A 12,409-nucleotide genomic window follows, 5' to 3' on the forward strand; every position below is an offset into this window, starting at 1 on the left:
CTCGCCCCCGTGGCCCCCCTGCCACTCACATTCAACTGGCTGTTGACCAACAGTCCCAGGTCCTTTTCCGCCGGGCAGCTTTCCAGCCACTCTTCCCCAAGCCTGTAGTGCTGCATGGGGTTGTTGTGGCCAAAGTGCAGGACCCGGCACTTGGCCTTGTTGAACTGCATACAATTGGCCTCGGCCCATCAATCCATCCTGTCCAGATCCCACTGTAGAGCCTTCCTACCCTCGAGCAGATCAACACTCCCACCCAACTTGGTGTCGTCTGCAAACTTACTGAGGGTGCACTCGATCCCCTCATTCAGATCATTGATAAAGTTATTAAACAGAGCTGGCCCCAAAACTGAGCTGGGGGAACACCACTTGTGACCAGCCACCAACTGGATGTAACTCCATTCACCACAACTCTTTGGGCCCAGCCATCCAGACAGTTTTTCACCCAGCAAAGAGTGAAGATGCTTAACTTCAAATTACAAAAAGTAAGTCTGATCTACCAAAAACTACTTTTCATCAATTTTACCATCAAGTCTCCTGAAAACAGCAGGTCTCAGTCAGTATTCAGAAAGCCAGCAATCACCAGGGTCAGTGGACAGTGTGACAGTGAGGTGTGGATTACTCTAACGAAGACACATAACTGAGTGACGGAGAATTAAAATGCAGTCAGTTATCAGTATCCTAACATCATGTAACACAGGAATACTGCTGTCTACTGGTGAATTTGTAACCTAACATTTCAGTGTGCTGAATATGAGGTAGTGATTTCAGCATACTTCTAAAACATAATTCTAAAATGAGAAAGAAAAAAAGCTTGTTCTTCCCCAAATCTTCATGTACCTGCTAGTGCCTCTGAACAGAAAGTAACTGTCCTAGTTTTGGCTGGGATAGAGTTAATTTTCTTCCTAGTAGCTGGTACAATGCTGTGTTTTGGATTTAGCATGAGAACAATGTTGATAACGCACCGATGTTTTAGTTGTTGCTGAGCAGTGCTTACACTAGTCAAGGACTTTTCAGCTTCCCATGCTCTACTGACTGAGAAGGCTGGAGGTGCACAAGAGCATGCACAAGGTGCACTGGCAGGGCATGAGAAGCTGCAAAGTCCTTGACTAGTGTAAGCACTGCTTAGCAACAACTAAAACATCGGTGCGTTATCAACATTGTTCTCATGCTAAATCCAAAACACAGCATTGTACCAGCTCAGACCCAAACTGGCCAAAGGGACGTCCCATACCATATGATGTCATGCTCAGTATATAAACTGGGGGGAGTCAGCTGGGCGGCGGGGACCGCTGCTCGGGGACTGGCTGGGCGTCGGTCAGTGGGTGGTGAGCAGTTGCATTGTGCATCACTTGTTTTGTTTATTCTTTTGTCATTATTATTATTATTTTCCCTTCTTTTTCTGTCCTATTAAACTGTCTTTATCTCAACGCACAAATTTTACTCTTTTTTTTCCCGATTCTCTTCCCCATCCCACTGAACAGGGGAGTGAGCAAACAGCTGTGTGGTGTTCAGCTGCCTGCCAGGTTAAACCACAACAGTAAGAGAGACGTGTCGTTTCTGAAATTCATATCTCGCCGTCAGGGAAGCACAAATTTTGCTCCTGATAAACATCACAGTTGCGGGTGTCACTTAACAGTGAAAACTTTGCAACACGGTTTGTGCGTTTTCGCTACCTTTTAATGGTAATCAATGTCAATTGCCAGCTCATTACAAACCTTTTTCATGGATCACCAGAAACACAGTACCTGAGGGGATGGCCTTTCTTATTCCACTGAAAACCTGTTGTACCTGCTATTTACTTTAAGGTACAAAATGTATTCTAGAAACTAGCAGACCAAAACAATGACTACATCACACACTATTTTTGCTGGAAAATCTTACTTTCTCTATGGACATAAAACTCCCTAATGATCCTTAGCAAAGAACAATTTAGCAATGAGTGTTGCATGTAAAGGACCACCACGTTTAGATCTATGTTTTTTTGCTTTACATCACAAACCTAAATTGAAAAAAGAACATTGCCCTGTCTTTCAAAATCATGCCATCCTCAAAAATTATAACATGACAATTGGGCATCTTTACTGAGCCTTTCACTTTATCATTATTTTGAACAGTTTTCTGCTTCATAAATTTTGCTTAGGTTAGTGTTTGTGGGGGGTTTTCTTGTTTTTATCTAGACAAAAATTGAGGTCAATTCTTTGGACTGTGCTTCTGAGTAGCCAAGAAGGTACAGATAAAGTTGGAAAAAGAAACAAAGGTGCCTATATGAGCCGTCTAAGTGGCTGACCCCACATTGTAAATCAAAGCAGTTCTATGATTTACTCCAGCTTACACAGCCTAAACCAATTCACTGTGGAGTTGTCCAGCAGTGGAGTGCTCAGTCATGGTTACAAAATACCTGCCCCAGCTTTAGGTATTTTGGGAAGATTTAGATGTTGATAGTTTAGGATTGTTCTGCTAGTTCATCGATATATGAGGAACTCAAGTGCACTGTGGGAAATTCCCAAGCTGGGAGACTTAACACTGTTAGGTTTTGGGTTTTTTTTTTCCCCCTAGCACAAGAACAAATCTGTGTCTCAGAAGATTTAGTATTTGCTTACTTATCACAGCAGAAGTCTGGGATTTAGGAAGCCTGGGTTCTGAGAGAAAAAATATTCTTATTATATGACAGGTCTGTGAAACAAGCAGGTTGTCATGCGTTATTACCGCAGTATGCTTTAGTTCAACATGAACACGATAACACAGGGCACTCACTCAATAGATCAATGGGTAGAGCTGTTGTCTTCTGACTGTTGCCCTCATTTTGGAAAAATTCACCCTTGTTACAAAGATTCTGAAGCAGAAAGGAGATGTGCTGATAACTGGGGAAGAATATAAAGTAAACAAGTAAAAATAATAATTTTAATATATTTTCCTGATTTCCTCCCCCCACCCCCACCCCTTTGTATTTTCTCTCTCTCCTGAGGCAGGAGGAAAGTGAAGTCAGGTACTATTAAGCAACGGACATACTGAGTCTCACTGTCAAAGGGATCAAAATTCAGCTTCTGCTTTAAATGTGTGTCATTGCATCCACCAATCTTTTTCGCTCATTTTAGAGTGTAAATTAATCCTTCTGATTACTTAGCACACGTTCCTCTAGTGAGCCAGAGCTATATGTTTCTTTTTTAAGAAACAAATACATGCATGTCGATTAAAAACCATCAGTGGTGGGTTTTTGTGTTTGTTTTGGTTTTAGTTTTTGTTTGGATTTTTTTTTTAGTGGAGGGGGGTGTTGGGTTTTTTTGTTGTTGTTTTTGTTTTGGTTTTTTTGTGTTGTGGGTTTTTTTTTAAGAAATAGTCCTAAAACTTGGATGAGAAATAAAACTTGGATGGACTAAAAGTATATGGTTGTACCCATATGTGGAGTATAGATGTGTATGATAGGAAAACATTGCTGAAAGCTCAGCAGTTTTAGTAGAAGTTAAATGTCAAGACTCCATGCAATTTCTTCATACTTTTTGGTCTGTATCACGACTAGCAATTCAATCTGTATCTGTTAACCACCATGTTTTGCAGGGTTTCCATTCTCTAGCCATGTCTAAACAGTAGTTATGTCCTATAACTCCCTGTAGATTAATAATGGAGACTTTATATGGCATCATAAACCAGAATTCAAGAAATAACGAAAAGCAGTTAAAAATCTAGAAGGCAGATGTAAGGGCAACATGAAATAAATAGCACTTATTAGTTGTAGTTTTATAAAATTAAATCATATTCCATGTGATAGTAGTGATTTTTCAAAGTCTACTGCTCAAGCTACCAGATAAAGTGAAAATCTATAAAACCTCTGTTGAATTGCTCTGTTTTTACATGGTACTTTTCAAGGGGACTCTCCCAATGCTTCAAACCCTGTAATGATTTTCTTCACAGTCCTCAGCAAGTCAGTCTGTTCTTTTGATAAGTAATCAATGGTTCTCACATCTATTGTACAAACATAAAAAATACAGTTTGATTACTGGGAAGGTGTTGGTTTGTTTGGGTGGTTTTTTGATTTTCTTTTTAGACTTTTTAAAAAAACATGATAGCAGGATTCCCTTAAGCCTATGAATTAATGGAATTCTTTTTCATAACATCTTATGTTAAAATATCTAGTAAATTGTCAGTTAGTACTCTTTGGGCTATTTAATGTTGTTCTGCTTTCCGTAGCACCTGTACAGATGTGTAAAACTTTGACTTAGCTATTAGAATGTGCTGTTAGATAGATCAACTGACCTGGTTGTGTCAAATGAAATATCTTTGATTGTACCCATCTATGGGTTAGGAATATCTTGAACACTGAACAGAGAGCTCTGTGAACTCAATGAATGTTTTCTGCTGTGGTGTATGTGAATTATTGGTATTGTTATACCATGTATTCATATTGACAAATTCAGCGTGCAATTGCAGATTAACTCTTGGAAAAAGTAAGTTTTAGAGATGACAGAAGAAACAATGAAAATAATAAAGAAAAAAGTCAAGTGCACTTTGCTGAGCTTCATGCAATACGTGTCATTACTTGAACTTCCTTTGAATAAGTAAATATATATGTATAATTTTTTTTCAGAAGTGTAACATTCTCCTCTACCTTTTACCACCCGCTCTTCTAATCTCATTGGACCTCTATGTGCTTCTTAAACATGTGGGTTTTTTTTTTCCTGGTGACTGCAGTCATAGCCTCTGTCTTTGGGCAGAACTGCAAAGCAAAGCTGGGTGGGCCTCTGTGATTATGGAACTGAATAAGATGCTACAGCCCAAAGGTGATGGTATTTGCTTTTTCAGATTTGATGTACCTCCTAAGATACCTCTACCCTGCTTCCATTTCAGTTACTGGTTCTATGGTACTCGTGAGTTAACCAAAACAAATGGAGAAAGAGAACAACATATTCAGGAAACAAGAAAATAGTGTGAATTCCACGAGATGTTAATGTACCTTTTTCATTCTTTATTTTTAGTTGTACTGTTAATGAGGCCTGATATTCCCACCTGACAACTACTTGACATAAATCAAAAGAATTGTAATTACTCCAAGAAAGATGATTGGAGTTACTTTTTCTTTAATTGCATGTTCGTTCATTTAGAATCTAATACAAATGATTATTTTTTAATTACTAAACCTTTAACTGGTTTTACAGGGAGATGACCAGAAAACTAGAAAACAACATTTGTTTTACAGGTATATAATGTACACAGTCCTTGTGTGCGATCCTTTAACTTCATTTTGAAGTTTTTACTACATTTCTTTTAGTTAAAATGCATTTACTGTTTCACCATAATTAATTTTTGCTTCTTCAGAGGCAACTTGAACTGGAACTTTTGGCTTAAATGGAACAAATTGCAAAACTTAGGACAAGACGTGATGCTTCCCGTTCCGGTACTTCCACATGCTACAATATTGCAATTAGAGTGCAGAACTGTTCCTCATACTTATGAACTGGAAAACGTTGTAAGAAAACAGGTTAAAACTAAGTTAAAAGGCATAGATATGAACTCCTGTGTGATTAACTTTAAAATGCACCTATACACTTCAAAATAGATGTAAATATATCAAGAACTCCCACCCACTTCCCCCATCTCCTTTCCATCAAAAACTTCATCATGCATAGTATGCCAAATACTGCAAAAGCAAATGAGTTTTCACCTCCATAGCAATGGCTCTGACCATAGGCTTGTAATGCGTTGTATCTGCTCTAGTATGCATTACCATCTGGTGTCCAGTTGCAGAACTACAACACGTGTGCGTTTGTGTGTATATGTGTATATATATACATGCACACATCTACATACACAAATACGTATGTACATGTAACAGTTATGCACATTTTTAATGCATTACCATCTGGTGTCTGATGCTGAAATTATAACATAGTGAGTGAGGTTTAGAATCCTCTGAAGGGAACTCACAGTGGTAGGATCCTGAAATGTTCAGCATACTTGTTTAACTACAAATTATTGAAAAAAAAAAGTGTATCAGAAGAAATATAATGAACATTGACCCAGAGCCACAAAGAATGGTTATATTGTGGAGAAATTGAACCAGAATTTTGGGCTTTGATTTTTGGTTTCTAACATAGTTTTCGCTCCCTTCTTCTGTACTAGTCAGTAGCTGCAATCTTCCATATAGACGGTACTTAAAAAGGCAATTAGTTATTTTCTGATTTATATTCTAGTTCTGAAAGAATTCTATTTGTGATGTGGCTAACTCCCAGGTTCTAATGATTTATATTCATTATAAATATGACTAATAAAACTCAGGAACTTGTATTTCATATTTATAGATATCTATCAGTTCATGTGAAGGAGTTTTTCTATTGACTTCCAAATTATGTATGAGAAGCTTTATTTATCTGACGGTACCTGAGACAGAAAAAAAGAAAGTACTATTTTTCTCCAGGAAAAATCAGTCATACGACTGTTCAACAGTGTACTAGTCAATTGGGTCAAAAACTTTTTGCCAGAATTGCTAGTTGGGAACAAAACTGAAAGGAGAAACAAATTGAATGGACCATTGTTCTGGCAGATATCTGTGAACATAAAAATCTATTAGGGGAATAAAAAACTGCCATTCATCAGTATCAACACTAGCATGGAAGTCCATAGTTCATGTGGAATAATGTAGAAATCAAGGTTGGTTTTGAGAGTGAAGGAGATTGAGTCTGTCCTCAAAAACTGAATTTACAAGTAAATACCATTGGCAATTAATACTGCAGTCACATTAACGCCAAATTAACTCATCTTGATTAATGTTGTTATGATGAATATCCAAAAGACATTAATAATGATTAACCTATTTATTGCAGCATCTTGCTGACTGGGATAATATTTTGTAAAACTGGCACTAGCATTGTGCATCTGTCTTTGCTATTTATGTAGACCTAGATGCAGAATAATTTATAGGATGATTGCTACAGCTCTAAAAAGGTAGGCTTCATGAGCTTGGCTGTTTCCGTGGCTGATTGCAAATTCACTGGCACAGGCCAACAGGCTTAGTGAATGCCAGATGAGTTTCTGTTTCTTTGTTTTGTAAGCTTGTGTTATTACATATCAATATATTTTCACTCCTGAATATAGACTAACTACTCAAAAGTGATGGGCTTAACCTATATACTTTAGGTATATAAGGTATATCATAGGTCTTTTCCAAGAGTCATATAAAAAAAAATTAATTTACACACAAGTCAAGAATTCTCTCAATTCATATTGCTCACCATTGGATTTTAAAAGATACTTCAACCTCTTCAAAGTTTTCTTACCCACTCAATAGGCCTATTATAGAGAAAGATAGACATACATATAACTGCAAAACCAACATCTGAAACTTAAATGTACATGGTGTCTTGCATAAGAATGGAATAAATATCTACTCTAAATGACAGTGAAAGTTTAACTACTTTCCAAATGCTCCACTTAGTAGAGGAAAAGATAGTGTGCTTTTTCAATTGTAGTAATACGTAGAAAACAGCTGACTTTTTGCCTTTTCAGAGATTGTACAAATATTAAGGACTTAAATTCCGTTAACACATTTCTAATAGAGATTAGTCATGGAGACATGTCTTTTCTAAAATAAATAAATGTAAAGAACAAAATATTTTCCTCTCTGTTCTTTTAAAATAAATTTTATAAGGATTTGACACAGAAACAAACAAATGTTATTCATGAATGAAAGAATAATTCAAGAAAAGCTAACAAGTGGCTGATCACTAAGTAGATGAAAGCTAATGATAGGATTGGATTTAGTTCTGTTGGGCGTCAGGAAAAACATGACATGTATTGTGGTTTACTATTTCTATAATTAAATGTGATTTGGAGGCAAGGAAGTAGTTCAATATGGCAAAATAAATGCCTGCTCTTTTACATAGAGGAATAATTAGACATGTGCTCTAGACAATTCTGAAAGCTGGAGAGCTGGGGGGGTGTTTGTTCATTTGCTTCTTGATACAGGATTCAAAATTTGCCAAATATATTGTTAAATTATAGGTTTCCTTTGTTTTCTTCAGCTTTAACTCAGAAGCCTAATAATAATAGACCCAAGCTTACAAGCATACTAAAGCTAATGCATGTTCCATTAAACAATTACATTATTTTTTAGGGGGAGGAGCTATACATTTACATGTGCAATTTTAAGGATGTCTTCTGCTAGCTCCTGATGTTTTAAATCTGCAGTCTAAAGAAATACAAAGGTTCTTTTCATTCATTTCCTTCACCCATTAGATTGCCTTTTTGATAATTCTCACTTTGAGGAGAGGGCTTCCCATTTCACTATGGGCAGGGAGGGGGAAGCGCCGTGAGGAGAGGTGAGAGAGAGACGGTGCAGGGTTCTTTCCAGATCTCAATAAGAAAAGCCTGACAAAAAATGGCTTAATAAGGTAACTCCTTTAATAAAACAGAATAAGAGGAGGAATATAGATAGTGAGTAAATCTTGCATCCTTTCAGATGCTGAGCACCCCATATTTGTGCAGCATCAGACAAAGCCTGGACGGATTTTCCCACGGTGTGCTGCACAAAGCACATGCTGTCCATGGAAGGAAGCTCTCCCTTGTGGTCACTCGAGCTATTATATAATTTCCTTACAAGAAAACAACTCTATTTCTAAAGGATGTTCTCATGAGAATTTCTTGCTGCCCTTTTAAGTAAAGGTAGGGCCACGCAGGTGGCCTATTTGTTGGTACCAAGTGGGAGCTGCCTGCAGGCTCCTCTGTTACCACGAGCTCACTGAGGTTATTCTGCAGCCAAGGAATTTGTGCAGCACAACACAGTCCTAAAAGCCACACTGTACGTGCAGCACGGCCCAGCACAGGCCTGCGCCTGCTCAGGTTAACTGTTATGTGGATCACTAGCTCCTAAACGTGCAACAGTCTTCCCGTCAGGATCAATACAAGTATCCTGTTATCATTATTAAGGGGATTAAAACTTTGATAAAATTGTAAAAACAGTCAGAAAGGTCAAAATATGTGGTCTTTGGATAACTTCACAGTTGTGCATGTGTGCTATGAAAATCTGTAATGCTCATAGAACTCAATCTCATTCTGAATAAGCCTACAGTCCTGTAGGGAGCTAGATGGACAACAAGGCTGGAGAACCACTGCAATAATTGAATGTGTTCTGGAGTGCTTGGAGGTGGTAGAATAAAAGAAAAGCTTACCTTTCTGAGAGCAATTATTTCTACTTTCAAAAATCAAGCTGTAAAAGGTACTAGAAAAGAGATCCACCTGGTCCATATTATATTTGTGCCATTGGACTTTGTAATCCTCCATTAACAGGCTCTCCTATTAAATCTTTTCCTAGTTTGCCTAACATGCTCTGTTAGCAAGCTCTTCATCATAAAAATTGATAAGCCAAAAGGTCCCTTTCTGAGATAGGTGTAGCAGGGACAGGACTGAGATGCAGGGCTTTTTTCTGTTTGCATCGCCCAGTTTTCTCTTTTTCAGTCACTACCACTGGAGGGAGAGATGGATACAATTGCTTACTGTTAGTGAGAATATGGGCATCTAAGGAAAACAGGCAATTAGAAAGAGCTTTTGCTGAGATATAAATAAAGATATGCACTACTTTAGAACTTGTCTCATTTTTTAAATCCTTTATTTAACGGAGATGCAGCCTATGCAAAGTAGTGCACTTTATTTTCTGTTGACTTCCTGACCTTTTGATGAATCTGAATTGATTCCTGTTTGAACTGGTGTTTCTTTCAGAAAACAATATTGAATAAAAAATGCACAATTACAGAGAATCCACCATAACAGCAGCTAATTTTACTAATAGCTAATTTACTCTTTGTTAAACAATGGTCATTGTGATCTAGTCTGTACTAATCTACATTCAGTGATAACCACTGAAGAACAAAGGTAACCTTCTGGTTGATGGCTACCAGATAGTAAAGCCCTCTCTTACTTTTCATTTCCAAGTTTATGTTCTTTTTAGGTTGCTACAGTAACTCCTTAAGCTTCTTTTATTGTAAGGCTCTGTTCACATTGTCAACATTCACCCTGATTTATGGACATCATTGTTACAGTAGTAGTCAACAAATGTCAAATGAGAGGTTATATGTTCTCCTTAATCTTACTCAGTGTTCTCCCTTTTGCTCATCCAAGGATAATTTTTTTTTCATTTTGGGCACAGCACAGCACTGAGACTTCATTCATCATTATCCATGAGTTCTTTTCAGAATCATTGTTTCTCACAGTAAATTTTACTAGGATAGGTTTTGTGATTATGACATTAATTTTTTATTTCTGTTACTTGACCTTAAATATGGATGTATCATAAAATATATTTATTAGTCTATTTTGTTGTGTTTAGCTTTCCAAGAGATTCTGCAGAAAGGCTCTGGGAGCCAACATCTTCTAATTTAGGATATGACCCTTGCTAATCCTCTCAATAAGCAAGAACTGTTCTCCTATATTTTTAAGGCATCATCCCAGAAACCTACTCTTTTGACTTCTTCAGCCAAACCTGACACCTGGAGCTACCATGACAACAGTGATAGAAGCCAGAGAATCTGTTAACCCATTTCTGACAATAACCCACCCCATATATTTAAAAATCTAGCTAGCAGATAGCATGGCCAATTAGGAACAGATTTGTAAGAATAAAATAGTTGGTGATAAGGACCTGGCATCCACAATGCCAGCGTTTGGGTAGGATTTTCTTCAGATTTGCTTTAATAATTTGCAATAAATGAAGCAGACATTTATTGTCAGTAGTATGACAGTAGAGACAACTTGTGACTCTGATAAAGACATGCTATTTAAGAAAAAAAAAAAATTCCTACACCTTTCTACTTCCTCAGCAACTCCCAGATAATTACAACCATTAAAGATTTAACATTATAATAACGTAAATCTTGCCAAGACCTTTCAATAGTATAAAAGAGAATGAATGTATTCTTATAAATAAGGTATTCCAAAGCTTCTTTTTATCATCTTTAGGTGTGTAAGTGGGCATCTAAATTACTTATTTTCTCCATATTTCTTGATGCTTTGATTAATTTTGTTGGTAACATCTTGATTCTTGCTCCAAACTTGACTACTATAAGCTGTTCCCCCTTTGCCACTTTTTAGCTCTCTTTAATAGTAAAGCTTTGTAGACTATTTCAGCTTACCTGTTCCCTAAAACAACACATAACCCTAAAATTGCAGAGGAAGCTATAACTGTTTTAGACAGAATTTCACAAAATTAAAACAATTTCTTTATATATTTTACCATGTTCACTTCCTTAATCTTATAACTTCTTTCTTGTATACTGGTAAGTGTGGACCTACTGAGGAGATAATTTTATAATCTTCTTTTCCATTTTGACAGTCAGAATTCAGTTACAATTTATGATATATCTCAATTAGAAATGTAACCAGGAATCTTTAATGCATGGATTCCTAGCTACTGGCTTCAAACACATCAAATTTTAGAGTGACATCTAAGATTCTGGGATTTAGAAAGTAACTGAACTATACTTTCTTCTGGTTCTCACAGAGTGTACATTACATTATTTTTAAATATCTTGTCTGAATACTCAGAGCTCTTTGTTTAATGTGCTTGATTCCCATATGCTGTGGACTGAGCAACTGATCCATTGATTTGCTAGTTGAATATTTTCACCAGTCTCCATTCCATTCAAGCAACTGAAATTCCAAAAATGTCTGCAGTTTCTGCAATGAAACATGCTAATGGCTGGATAGCCTCTGAGCATTATAGGCTCCCCATCCTAATGTCACCTTCACATTTGTTACGTTGCTGGAAATTACTGACTGCCAGGCAATCTCCATTTCTGTTTGACCTTTTGAGTCTTTTCATTTTTCCTTGAATCACAAGTACTAATGTTCCTCAAGCTATTTGGAGATTTCAAGGACTGGAGTTGATCAATAGAGTTATTGCCACAATCAATCTATGCGTTATCAGATTCATCTCCCATTGGTAAGGTTTAGGCCTCCCACTCTCCTTTCCACCGACCGGCAGAGCTGCACCTGTGGTAACCTTCAATCCTGAGTGCATGTGTGTTTGAGCTAGGAAAAGTCTTTCAGCACTGAATGAGAAGAGTTTGGGTCTTACCAGAAGTCAGCACAGGCTTCCTGTTGTTATAAGGGGATGCACTGTATGCATGTGACAGACACTGGTATTTGCATGCACAGAAGTGGTAAGCAACCATTTTTTCAGTCTAATTCTCCAAACATTTAAAGATTTATTTTTTTTACTCTATGTAATACAAATGTCAAGAAAGCACAATATGGCTTAAAAATAGTAATGTGGAAATACATTTATTCCTCATAAAAGTTAAATATGGCAGTACCCAAGGCAGTGTTTCATAGAATCATAGAATAGTTTGAAAAAATTCCTCCTTATATCTAGTCTAAATCTACCCTCCTTTAGTTTAAAGCCATTCCCCCTTGTCCTGTCGCAACA

The sequence above is a fragment of the Aptenodytes forsteri genome, unplaced genomic scaffold (genome assembly GCF_000699145.1).
Source record: "Aptenodytes forsteri isolate BGI_AS27 unplaced genomic scaffold, ASM69914v1 Scaffold146, whole genome shotgun sequence".
NCBI lineage: Eukaryota > Metazoa > Chordata > Aves > Sphenisciformes > Spheniscidae > Aptenodytes > Aptenodytes forsteri.